The sequence below is a fragment of the Helianthus annuus genome, chromosome 14 (assembly GCF_002127325.2).
Source record: "Helianthus annuus cultivar XRQ/B chromosome 14, HanXRQr2.0-SUNRISE, whole genome shotgun sequence".
Classification (NCBI taxonomy): domain Eukaryota; kingdom Viridiplantae; phylum Streptophyta; class Magnoliopsida; order Asterales; family Asteraceae; genus Helianthus; species Helianthus annuus.
This window is the reverse complement of record NC_035446.2, coordinates 122,937,756-122,951,929: the sequence shown is the minus strand read 5'-3', so window position 1 is coordinate 122,951,929 and position 14,174 is coordinate 122,937,756. Positions and strand designations below refer to the sequence as shown.

Genomic DNA, 14,174 nt, shown 5'->3' with positions numbered 1-14,174 from the left:
CTACTTATACGTTTTACGCTTCTACTTGTACACATACTACTTACACGTTTTATGTTTATGCTCATACATACATGCGTATTCATACTTAAACTTATGCTCATACTTTCATCCTTACTCATGATTCATACATTCGTACCTATACGCGAGCGCAACCCGAGGGATTCGCTTGCGTGGGTCCCACACATACTTAAACATGGACTTGCTTATATACTACATTCTTGTACGTACACATTCTAAATTTTTTTATGTATACCCCGATTCATACACAACTAGTACAAGCTATGCGGATCATGCGACGATCAAAATAATCACGGGTGCACACGGGATTATAGTGATAGGCGTATGAGAACCATAGAGTGTGCTACTGCGTATGGTAATACACGGAACGTAACATGACACCGAAGACGAAACGGACGTAACATGGTCAAAACATGGTGGATACGCCGCTGGTACTTCCTATATATAAGTGTTTTCACCATGTTACCAAACTTTCGTAAAACGTGCCATGAGAAATTCAGTGTTTTACAGACCTTTTGGACCTAATACAAGCTTTAAACAACTCACAAACGCATCATATCCGATTATCCATGCCGAGACTTCATCTTTAACACACTACTTTCGTCTATCTAATACTTATATCATTCATATACTTGCATTCATTTAGTGTCAATTGTTCACCCCATACTCCTATTATTCTCCATTATCCTTTCTTTCATATGAACCCCGTTCACATTCAAACTTATTTAAACTCCTTTGCCTATGTGCACGCATACCCGTTTTACCTATGCTTAAACGCCTCAACCCATTTTAGTCAAACAAATTCCTATCCTATCGTTCTTCAAAATTTCGTACTTTTCTAAACGTTTCAAAACTCTCAAGTCTCGATTCTTTTAGCCAAAATGCTTTTTCTCCAAGGTCTTTCTCTTGAATAAATTTCGAGACGAAATTTCCTAAAGGAGGGGAGACTGTAACGCCCTGCTTTTTCATACTTTCCATAATTAGAAAGCTCGCCTTGTAATGCTATTTTTGGAAATCTTGTATTATTGTAGTCGTCTTTTCGTTGTAAAATCCGAGACTTGGATCATAAATAACATTGGTATTTCTTTAAATTCACCATCTACATATTCATACATGTTCATACGTTCGAATTCATTGTACATCGAATCTTTATTTGTAATTCATACTTATACTTATTCACGATGCATGTCCGTGCTTGTCCTTATATTGTTGATACCTAAAAACCCCTAATAATATGCTTATTTATACAACGGTTAATCATCTAATATGTGACATATACTTGTCACTTACAAACATGTTACATACTTGTACATTACACTTTTTACCTAGTTAAATCATGTTTTATTTCATATTTCACCTTGTTACAAGTTAGGGGAAACATTGTTGCATATTATTACACAACTTAATTAACAAAATTACTCATTATAATGTTTTAAAAAATAAAAAAAATAAAGAAATATGGCAGCCCCAATTCAGCAAATTCAGCCCCATATAGTTGGGTTTTGTGGGCTAGTTTCAAGGTGTAACCCCTTCTAAACACTTCCAAAGCCCAACCCATTGAAACCCTAATCCTTCCCCCTATAAATACCACTTATAACCAGCCTCTCTACCACTTTTGCAACACTAAAAACTCTCAAAACATCCTCCAAACCGTAGCTGAAAGCAAAGGTTCGAGCAGATTGACACCCCTTCACGAAAATGAGCATAACTCACTCATTTCTTAACGAAATCACTTGATTCTTTTTCCTACTTACTTGGATAATCATGGGGTTTGATTCCTAGACTTCTCCTTGGAGAAATCAGACCTGGAAATGCCCCGAAATCGTCCATAAACTTTCTGTTTGTTTTTATGTTCATCAAAAACTTGTTTAAACCTATGTAACTTGTGTTCAACACATCTCATACCTATGTCCTAATGCTTACAACTTATCCCATGGTTGGTTAAGCTTAAAAACAAGGTCGAGACATTTAAAATCAGAGGATTAAACCTCATAAACTTGGTGTTTTGTCTAGGGTTTCAACCCACAAATCATGTCAAGCTTAGGTCTTGATGAATGAGTGATTAGGGAACAACTTGGGTTGTCCTACATACAATCCTCACGTGATTTGATGATTTCTCTATAGTTAGGTTGTTTATGTTATTGTGCAAATCCTAGTTCGTGACCCTCCTTGGTTGTTGTTACACCAAGTGAAGTGGTGAACATTCAAGGGGTTCCTAAATGGAAGCATGTCCTTCCTACCCCATACATGACATCTATGATAACACGAGGTGCCTAAATGAAGATTCTAATCTTCTACCTCCTACTTGAATTATTGGACTAAATAATATGTAGTACTTAACCTAGATATATATATATATACACTCATTCGAACCTTTGATGTTGAACTCATGTTTATATGTTAAAGTAGTAGAACATCACCTAAGACCTAAACCTTGTTGTGATTCTTATGGGTGTTCAACTCATGAAAACATTATCATAACCCTTGTGGTTACCAAGTGTCATACAAGTGTTAAGTGTTGAAGATGATTATTTTCACATGCTATTCACATATCTTACTTTTTATGTTGTTTTGAATGCCGAATCTCGACTCTAAGCATACATGAACTTTAACCCTACACATTCAATCTTCCAACCTCATCAACTCGTCAATAATTGGATAATTGGAAAGCATATGCAAACTTTGTGAGTATACTCGTATTTCCCCCTTTTACTTTTACCACTTTTGGGGTGTAACATGTTTATCTATCAACAAACTTATACATGAACATTTTGCTTAAACACATGAACATTCCTACAACATACTTGTATACGTGATGACTTGATGCTTTAAACTTGGATTTATCTTATGTGTTGAATTTATCATTAACTTCGTACGAGCCAAACCGTGACATATGTAGCGCTATAGGATTAACGACCCGCCCCTTTATCTCGGTTATGTCATGAGCATATTGCGTTTCCTTGGTTTGATATGTTAGACACATACCATATTTAAAGGCTTATCTTGAATCACATGCTTGCTATGAGGAATTGTTCAAAACTTATCTTTTGCTATGTACGTATCAAACTTGTATACTCGCCTTTGCTTTTGCATTGAACTTTATTTTAACATGTTACAGGTGGATGTTGACGATGCATGGAATCTAGTAGGATGCTTAGATACCCACTTAGAAAGAATTGTATTTGTATTGTATCATTTTATTATTCATGTTGTTGTACTTTGTTTCAAAACCTTGTACTTGATTCTTTAGAAATGAAATGAAATGATTATTTAAATACTTGTCACAATTATTAGCGTTATGATGTCTCGAGCAATCTTCACACTTCGTCTCATCCCAATGTTTCCGCCATTGGTTGGGGTGTGACACTCCTACTATAAAGGGACATTAAATGGGTTGTATGTTAACATGTCAACCGGATGTTAAGAGACCGAATAAATTATTCTTTTATTTTTCAACCAAAAACCACTGAAAATAGGGTTAGATGAAGTTAAAGGGATTAAACCATTTCCTTTGATACCCAAAGTCCATATAGGAAATATTAGTAAAAAAATATAACTATTGAGTTGTTAAATACCATACCCTTGTTTGTTGAATATATTTAATAAAATATATTGAAATCTTAAATTCCTAAGATAAAGGTGCTATAAATTATATTTTAGGGATTACATATATTTTTTATTTGAATTCATCGACATGATATAGTTAAAAATTAGAAGTCGGCATATATGAACTTTCTTTATAAAAGAAAAATATAAAAAAAATCAACTTCTTAATAAAATAAAAATATAAAAATCAAACCCAAAACTTACAAAAAGTTATTAGCATATAAACATTACAAATTTGAATCGTATCAAAGAAAATACTTCTTTTTTATTTTAATTAGTTAATTGCTAGTATTACTAAATCTCTATTTATTTCAAATATCTAATAATAACATAAAGATTGATCCCTTAAAAAAAAGATGTGACACCATACTATATAAAGATTTATCCCTTAAAATCTCCATCCATAACCATCATATTTAATCTGTTGATGATATACCATTTAAATTCCAATTTTATTATCTAGTCTGATACTAACAGTAATATATATATTTTTTAAATGCAACATATACTTATTTAAACCACCGTCTAACCTATTCTAATTTATATATACTACATCAATGCAAATTGTAGTTTAAAATTAAATTTAAATCCCAGTTGATTTTAGTTTTATGTTTTTACGTTTTGTTGTCAAGTTTAAAATAGTATGCAAAACTCTAAAATTAATAAAAGGGATCAAAGAATTACCTCATAATATCATCTTTTCGGCGGTGGAACATAGTAGGTTTTGAACCACCTTAAATCCTTTCCAATCAGCGGTGCCTCATGAATCCATAAACTTCTGAATCCAGTCAGAGCAGCGAGATGTGTGGGATGGTTGTGGTAGCGGCATTGAACTACGAGTTTTAGAGAGAACATTTTCGTGCTGATAACGTGTTGTAAAACTAACCTAATAGCAAAGAAGAAGAAGAAAATAATAAGAAGAAATATTTCATTGATTTGAGGTGTATATTCTAAGAGATACAAAAGACTATATATAATTGAGGAAAACTTGTGGAACAAGCCTAATCTATTTTAGGTGTTGATAACCACATTAATATAAATATATTCATAAGATGCTAAAAATTGTATGAATTTGTGTTTTTTAGAAACCGTATACAATAAACGTGTGTCACGTATTCCCATGTGTTAATATTCTTAGCAATTGTTTCACAAAAAAAAAAAAAAAACCCTTGATTTTAGAATCTGACACAGGCATTAGACTTTATTCTCCTACCACATTATTTAAAGTTTCATTTTTAGCATTTGGTTCAACCTATAACCTGGTTTGACGGTTCAACACGAGTTTGCATTAGTATTGCTAAATTCTCATTAATTTTAGAATGATAAATTTTCATGTGAAAACAGTTTTTGAATTAACGTAAATTCGTAGTGTAAATTCACAACTAAGTTCACTTGGTAAATCTTTTAGGCTTTTAGTTGGGTTATGTTTAAGGCCAACACATTCCTGTACTTAGGGCTGCAAACGAACCAAACGTTCGGCGAACAGTTCGTGAACCGTTCGGCGGGAAGTTCGTTTGTGTCCGTTCGTTTATTAAACAAACGAACACGAACAAGAAATTTCGTTTGTTTAGTTAAATGAACAAACTTGAACAGAGGTCGTGTTCGTTCGTTTATGTTCGTGAACGTTCGGTAACGTGTTCGTTTGTGTTTGATACTTCATTAGTGTTTTTAGTTTTTATATTTATTTAAATACTTTAAAATTTCGACAAATTAAATACCTAAAAAGTGTTGGCGTATTATATATTATGTTCATGAACGATGTTTCTGTTCGTTTGTTTCCATTTGTGTTCATGAACATTAGTTTGTGCTCATTTGTGTTCGTCAACGTTCGTTGCCTAAAATTAACAAACAAACACAAACGAACACGCACAAGTTCATTTCCGTAACAAACGAACACGAACATAAAATCTCGTTCGATAAATGTTCGTGAACGGTTCGCGAACACATATATATTTCTTAACAAACGAACATGAACAAGGTCTTGTTCGTGTTCTACAGCCCTACTACTGGTTAGTAGGGTATAACTTTTTAAACCAACTAGTTTTATGCCATGCGCGCGTTGCGGCGCGTTAAGCCGAATAGTTCTCAGTTTGATAACATGTAACTAATAGTTTTGCTTCGGAAAACCATTCAAGTCAATTGAATTGCTAAATCATTGAAGATTGTTCTTGTAGTGGTGGTTTACATTATGTGATCTAATTAAAAACATCATTTGCTCTTATATTCTACACAATAAGCGTTGAATCGCATAAAATTTTGTGGCAGTTCGTTTTTGTATATTCCGTTACAGAATGCAACTGTAATCCGCTGGACAAATCGCCATTGTAAAAACATCTCCTTTTGAGCATCTATGTTCTCTACACAATCTAGGAAAAAAAACAACCAACACTTAAATTATAATCACCACCTTATTACATATGCACATTTATGTATGTGTTTGTAGCTTACATACCTTCTAAATCCAGTTGCATCAATTATATGTGGCCACCAGGTTGGAGCAATTCACCAACAACTCTAGCTTGCAATCCCAGGTCTCTTTGTATGACAAGTACTCATCCCTTTCCTAAAACACTTTAAAGTTGCTCAATTAACACTATTTATCATCTAATTATTTTAATTCATATAAATAGACACCACCTGCACCCGTGTATATAAATAGACATTATTTCCAAATGATAAAATCAACCTTTTCAGCTTCTTTATGTGAATCAGCAATCTCATATTTGCCTTGATCCTCGACATCGCACGTAATGAAATCATAAATAAGAACGCTACAAAAGAAGCCTAGACACCATAAATAAATTACCCAAACGACCGATGACGATGACATCTGAACGACGATAACGGTGAGAACGCCACAAACAGAAGCCTCGACACCATAGATAAAGTGTAGTATGAAGCATAACTGAAGCATGCCAACCGGATTGAGAAATGAGCTGTAAAAAATCAAAGCCGAGAAAAAGTAAAAAAAAAAACTCCACATTTGATTCTAGGTTAACTCATTCAAAACAAACCTGCAAAATTACTCTAAATTATGTTACTTTGACACCACCTGACCGTCCCTGGATAACAGCATATCAAACACCGTCATACATCAAATCGACCCAATAAGCTACACTCATCCAAAGAAATATTCAACATCATCAGTTAAGTATAAAACTCTGGCAACTAATTCACAGCCATCATCGACCGGTGCGTGAAGCAATTTTGACCCATGTGTGCATGAAGCATCGCCTCAAGGCCCTGGAGCGCTTTCCTGATCACCCCAGGCACACTTTTTTTAAACCAAGCAAAAAAAACTATACGACTATTCAAACCCGGAATGGAATCAAACGGAAATGGAACGAAATGAAAGATTATACCTTTAGATGTTCAGGCGGCAAAGGGGTGCCGATGGAGCACATAAGCGTCTGAGGAAGAGGCTTCTTACACAAAGACCATCTGAATACATCCATCATATTGTTATTACTGTTATTGTTATTGTTGTTATTATCACTGTCAACGCCATTCGTATTCGTTTCATTTCCCGACTTCACCATCTTCTCTCCATTAAAACAAAGCTCAAACCTTCACAAAAACACACACGAAAAAACTTGTTATTGATTCAGTTCAGTTAGACGTTAGTCACGTTACAGTACAACATGATACTGGCGTGGTACCTTTGTGTAGGACTTTCCAGGTACAAAACTTCACCCTTTTTCAATCGAGCAGAGGTAAATACAGGCTTCTTCAGACCTACCCTACCCAGTTCTTGACTTTGTTGACTAAACCCGGACCCCGTTCCTACCCAGTTGTAGGTTCTAAAAAACGATTTGTGCACTCTAGTTTGGCCTATTTTGATGAAAATTCTGGGCCCAACCGCAAACTACGGTTTTCGAAAAAGGCAAAGGGCTCGGTTTTAGTGGTTTGAATGGTTTTTCCATTTTTCCACGACCTTTAGCTTGTATTAAATTATTTTATAACGATAAAGAGTGTTCATAAATATTATACATATTACATATACATAACTACATACTCCAAAAATGAAAAGGTAACAATAATATAGATTAAATGACTGGTTCCAAGTTCCAAACCGTAGCTGAACCGTCAAAACTCAGTTCTTTAAATCGCCTGAACCAGCAAATTTACTGTGGTCAGGGCAATTTAGTCGGATTTAACGGTTTATGCGCACCCCTAGTTGACAAGATCGTGAGATACTGAAAGAATATAGATCTGTAAATATGTAACGGGTCAATAAAAGAAAGAGAAAAGAAAAGGGTATACCAAGGTTCATTGCAAAGGTTGTACTGTAATGTAAACTAAATCATTCATTTGACCATCTCCACCTTCAGTCAACATTTTTAGGGGCTAATTAGTCAATATTGCTTAAAAACAAAATCTTTAGCAAGTAAAAAAATAGATCATCAGTCCTGACAACTGAAGCCAATTAACAAAGCAACTCTAGTGCTCATTATGGTAATGATATATCTCCCAAAATGAAGAGCAATCTACACACATTATTAAGAAAAATATGATGAAAACAAATCCTTTAACAATTAACAACACTATATTATTCGGCTGGCAAATGATTCCCCTTTTAGGTATTCATCTTTCATTCATTTGACACACTTCATATATAGGTCAAAATTGCCGCAAATTTGAACCACAAGATTTACATCAAAACGAAAACCGGAAATCTTAAAATTGCTAAAAACCCTAGCCTACATAAATAATAGCAGCAAAACACACAAAGAACCGGAGATTATTCACATATCCTTCAATATCGACAATAAATCATTTTTGGTGTGCTTGTGCAAGTGTTTGATAGGGTTTTACCATTGTTTGTTTCACGAACATTTATACAAATACTTGATGTGCCTATTTTTATATGTAAAATTAGATTCATTTGAATCTATCTTTGATATCAAACAACGCGGGGAACGAAAACATTCAAAACGATCTTCTCCGGCGAGACATCCCCGTCACCAGAAAACCCATACCTGTTCAGATCATAGGCCGTTTAAGAAAGCAAACACATAGCGAAGAAGAACAGAGACATCATACCTGAAAACTCGGTAACTGTCAACTGGTGTCGCTGTTGTTGGTGAAGACCGGCGAATATACAACGGTGGTAGACATGTGATTCAGCAGGCACAACTGTTCATTTCCATTCTGTTACTAACAGATATTAATTAACAAACAGTTAACCAACAGTAAGTGAAATAGATATAAGAACAAATAACCTGTTGTGGACGCCAGAGAGCCGCCACGCACGGCGGATCCCCTCTGTCATGTCGACGTCGGTGAGCGATGTGCGGCGGATCCCCTGTATCGACGCCGGAGAGTCTACGGTTTGTCTCCCATCTCTTCAGTTTCTCTAGTCTCTGGTTATCAAACCCTATTTTTCATGTGCGATGAGTTTTTAAACAATGGAGTAGGCGGTGGGTTTTTTCTGAATGCGTGGCAAGTGGGTTGATAGAAGCCATACATCTGGCTTCTCAAAACGTGGCCTAATTGAGTGGTGACACCTCTTGTGTGTCACTATTCATTTAGCTTGGATTGTTAATAGATATCAACACCTTATAAATTAACACCTTGTAAATTAGCAACAACTTTGTGCATATGTAGGTTGTATCATGAGCTTGGGAGCTTTAAAAAAAAAAAAAAAAAACACTTTATGCTCTGCTGCTTCTTGCTTCATACATCCACCAAACATACGTTGACCAAACACTCATCCACGCACCAAAAGAAACCCCAATTTTCACCCGTATCACAAAATCAATACCTTTATTCAAGGTTCTTCCTTGTATAGCTTATGGATGTTACCGGTGGTTAAGGCTGAAAGAGGCGACGACAGGAGACACTCCGGCGGCGAGATTAGGGTTTCGCCATCATCCTTGATAGTGGTGGCGACCGGTGGTTAAGGCTGAAAAGGAGTAGATCAAAGAGGTTCAACTGGGGTAGAATTAGGTTGATTTGTGGTGGTGGATGGTTGTGTTTCGATGGTCAATCGCTAGCGTGCAGATTTACACTTCATCTAGAAGGGAGATGTGTAACTGAATCATTGGTGGTGGATGGCAACACAACTGCAACCTTAATACTCTTTCTCAAGTGTCAAAGAGGATGGCCGTGCAGCAGGATCAGAGAATAAGGTTCACTATTATATTATTTTGTTTGTCTCACTGCAATCAAAATTTCTTCTTCAGTTGAAAAATAAAACAAAAAGGATGGGTGGATGTATATATCCATGACCAAAGAAAATGCATACAGGGTCATGACAAAATATGATCATGAAGAATATAAGATACATTCTTCAATTAACGATGTAACATATATGCATTCATATGTTTTTTTTTTCAAAGGGGATTTATTATACCTCAGGTCCCCTATTCTTTATTTTACTCCTTTAGGCAGGCAGGGAGGCTTCTAAACTTCGCTTCTTTTAGGGTCTGGAAAGTTATCAGTGGACGACGGTCAAGAGAATAAAAGTCGTGCTGCCTCAGATGTTGCAAAATTACTTGATAATAATGTAAGTTATCTTGCTGTAATTTCAACATTAGGGTTGTGTTTTCATACTTGAAGCCAAAGCAGTGCTTTTGAGATCTAAAATTTGATTACTTTAGTCCTAAACAATTAGGTAATCAAAAACAGATTTTGGCCGACGCATCTAAAGACACTATCATGTTTTTTTTAAAACCAAATTGAACTTTAATTTCTATTTATTTGAATGTGTGAATGTGTTATTGGATTGCAGAAACTTTCTACAAAGGAAAAACCTGATTCGGTTTCTTCTGAGTCCAAGATTAAAGATACTCATGAAATAGATAACTTTTCTACTGAAAAGAAAAAGAAGAAAAGGAAAAGGAAAAGGAAACAGGTAGACGATCTTCGGTTTGTGGCTGAACTAGGTGCAGTTGGTCCAAAAAGGAAGGAACGAAAGAAAAAGTATGGTTTCAATCTTTTATACCATGTTCTCTTTATTATTTCTCAAATAAGAGGGACCAAAATCACATTATTCGTATCTTACAAAATTAATCTCTTTGAATGAATGCATTCTTTTTTTCTCATATTCTACAAAGAGGTTGTTTCATTATTCAAATTCAGGGTCTTGGTGTAGCTTTAAGATTTTTCTGAACAAAGATATGTGTTTGTTAACAACTGAATATTTATGCAGACTTCTAGAAGAAAGGAAAAAGAAACACAAGAAGGCGAAGCAAGAAGATGATTTTAACTTTCTGGGTCGTGAAGAGAAAGGTTGTTCAAGCTCCACCAAAATTGGTCAATGTTCCCAAGGTTAGTTTTTTTCATCCTTTAAATTAGATTTTACAATTTCCTTTATGTGTAAATGGGTCACTTTGGGTTGTACAGTATCAGTAACTGGTTAAGCTGCTAAAAGTTAAAAAAATAATAGGTAAAAAATAAATGGGCATCTATTTGAAAATCATATAATTGTACTAAAGTGTTCACAGCTTCCGTATATTTTGACAAAACTATTATTGTCATCACATCTAATAACATATAACATAATTAAATATGAATCTAAAAAATGCGGACAAAAAAGTATTTGTGGGTTGCCATGATGGGCAAGAAAAGAATCATTTATGAAGGTGTAAGATATGTATGGGATTTGGAGAAGCAAATAAGTTGTAGGGTTACTAATGTAAAGTTATCTACATATTCCTAGCTTTAATCATTTAAATATATGATTTTGATTATAGTTTGTAAGCTGCAATAATTACTTTGAAACAACGTACCCCTTTTAACTTTTTTTGAATGATATTTTGAGTTAATCTTTATAATATGTTTTTTTTCAAAGAGGATTTATTAAGTCTCACTTTCATAATCGTCTATCTCGTCTTAAGACGGGTCAACCTTTTATTTTTGTTCACTACAATAATCACCTTTCAAAAACAATTTTCGTAGTGTTCTTCTCTTCTGAATTGCTCTTTACTAAATAAATAATGCACTGCTCACAAACATATTATTTTAAAAGAGATTTCAACATATAACAAGCAAAATAATAGAATATCATATAATATACAACCGGTTAACTTGTAAGAAGGTAGATTATTAATGTTATTCTTGTAAAAATATTGTTTGCATTTTAAAGAACTTTTATACTTGCTAAAAAGAATAAATATTACAGATAGACTTCCAACTATATGCGAAGCAAAGTTCCGTCGAGTCGTGCGGATATGCTTGCTATTTTAGTTTCAGCAGACCGTTATAACGTTCTAGAGGAAGTTATGATGGTGTGTAATATACTTGAATGTCTTATTGATCATGCGACTCAATGGCCGAGATAGTTACTCTTAATAAAGTGTAAAGCAGTTATGATGATTAATATAATCTTCTTGATTTCTAATGATTTTTGTTTTTGTTAACTCAGTATTTTGGGGTTCTATTTTGCAGACATGTTTGCCTGTGCGTTTGAGCAGCACAGAGAGAAGGGTGTTGCCACGCCGTTGTCGGTGGCTCTGGCCGTCTATGGCGGCTACGACTTTACGCTGCGCGATGTGTTTTTTTGGTAGTGTTCACGGTTTAAAACTTTTGCTTGTCCGTGAGTTTGATTTGAGATCAGAATGACGTTGCGAAATTCTAGTATGCTACATTGCACCTTTAACTATCATTACCCTATTTAGAGGTAAAAATTACACTGGCTATGATGACTTTTGTTGTTTTTTCTTTGTGATGTTTCTTGCAGGATGGATTGTTCATGAAAGAGTCTTTTTTTCTCAGGTTTAAAAGTCCTAATCCTTCTTGTGTGCTAAAATTATTAACATGTGTGCGTTGATATTCTTAGCTACTTAGTGTCATCGGGATTGACCAACAAATGACATAACAATAACCCTTTTGTACAAGTTGTGAACATACGAATTCAACAACCTTTTGTATGACTTAGTTAGCAACATTATGGCATGTGAGTGAAAAAAAAACATCTTGATGTAACAACCATATGGCTTCAGCTAATGTGTATGAAACTAGCACCCCGCCGCATTGCGGCGGGTGGTAATTCTAGTTAATATTAATTATGGTTCAAAAAGAGAGGATATGGGCCGGCCATAAAATCCGATATGTATAGAACCCATTTTGGTGATCATGGGCTTGGCATCAAAAGCCCACTTCTTAACTCTTTGATCAGTTATTGTAGGTTGTTTTGTATGGGCTAGTTGTATGTCCGGACTTGACTAGTGCCTTTCTTTTGTATTTCACTAGTTGATGCCCCGTCCGTGTTGCAGGGCGATGGCTGAATAATGAGCGAGTGTTAGTCAGTTCATTGATATGAAAAACAATTAAATCGAGTCAACCAATTAAAATAAAACACTTTTATAGTTTTGATAAAAAAAAAAACTAAAACAATGACAATATTGTATTTTTTAACTGAGGGAAAGTTGTATTTTTTGACTGGGGTAAAATCGTAATTTCACAAAAGTATGGCAGTACTGTAAATTTGAAGCTGGGGCAAAATTGTAAATTTTCACAGGGGCAAATTCGTAATTTTTAACTTGGGGTAACAACGTAATATAAATTTGAACTAAGGGCACAATCATAATTTTAAGCTTGAAGCAAAAGTACAATTTTATTTTGAACCGAGGGCAAAATCGTAATTTTGAGTTGGGGGCAAAAACATAATTTTATTTTGAACTGGGGAAAAAACGTAATTTTGAATTGAGGGCGAAATCACAATTTTTAAACGGGGAAAAATCACATTTTTGAATAGAGGGCAAAATCGTAATTTTTAAGTGGGGGCAAAAACAAAATTTTATTTTGAACTGGGAGCGAAAAGGTAATTCTGAGCTGAGGGCAAAACCACAATTTTATTTTGAATGGAGGGAAAAATCGTAATTTTGAGCTGGGAAAAAAGCGTAATTTTATTTTGAGCTGGGGCAAAACCATAATTTTAAAGAGGGACAAAAACGTGATTTTAGAAGGGATATAAAATAATAAACTGGTTGGTCCAATGGGAGAGTGCCAGACAAAGTCGTAATTTTGAATTGAGGGCAAGATGGTAATTTTGAGATGGAGACAAAAAGCGTAATTTTATTTTGAGCTGTGGGCAAAAACGTAATTTTAAAATGGATATAAAACAAAAAACATGTTGGTCCAATGGGAGAGTGCCAGGCAGCTGCCTGGCACTATTCCCCCATTTGATTTTTGTATATGTAGGTGTCTGACAATATTCCCCCATTTGATTTTTGTATATGTAGGAAATTCTTTTTGAATAATGTTTATCGGGGTATAACGTTTTTTCTCTAGAAAAAAGTTAAAATGGTAGAACAATATGTTCACATATGACACTTGACTAATTATTTAAAAAGCACTACGTAATAAGTGTTTACTAACAAATAGGTGTTTACTTAAAACGGACTACTATATTTATTTTTAAATATGTTTAAAGTATTTAATTTAAAACAAAGTCCTAATGAAAATACAAGAATAAAATGTAATTCAAGCGGGGTGGGGGTTGGATCCAATTGGTAAAACCATTGGAGTTAAGATGTTCTCCCCTTGAGGTCAAGGGTTTGAGTCTCGTCAAAGACAGATTTGGTGTAATTTTAGCCGTTAAAAAA

The 14,174-nt window shown here is 34.6% G+C and overlaps 2 long non-coding RNA genes across 6 annotated transcripts; one reads left to right on the top strand and one right to left on the bottom strand.

Moving 5' to 3' along the window:
• Positions 1–5,735: 5,735 nt before the first annotated feature.
• Positions 5,736–9,226, bottom strand: LOC110909252. Of its 3 annotated transcripts, none has more exons than XR_004879299.1 (7): positions 8,847–9,226; positions 8,668–8,775; positions 7,284–8,603; positions 6,987–7,191; positions 6,639–6,880; positions 6,077–6,560; positions 5,736–5,990 (listed from the first exon to the last, which is right to left on the bottom strand). It is a non-coding gene; the product is annotated as an uncharacterized LOC110909252 (long non-coding RNA). The 3 variants fall into 3 exon arrangements; XR_004879300.1 differs by having other exon boundaries at positions 6,639–6,686; positions 8,668–8,760; XR_004879298.1 differs by having other exon boundaries at positions 8,668–8,760; positions 8,847–9,196.
• Positions 9,218–12,632, top strand: LOC110909254. 3 transcript variants are annotated; one of them, XR_004879297.1, is made up of 6 exons: positions 9,218–9,755; positions 10,050–10,132; positions 10,358–10,548; positions 10,778–10,896; positions 12,016–12,204; positions 12,308–12,616. It is a non-coding gene; the product is annotated as an uncharacterized LOC110909254 (long non-coding RNA). The 3 variants fall into 3 exon arrangements; XR_004879296.1 differs by having other exon boundaries at positions 12,016–12,247; positions 12,343–12,616; XR_002575302.2 differs by having other exon boundaries at positions 12,016–12,632.
• The last annotated feature ends 1,542 nt before the right edge of the window (positions 12,633–14,174 follow it).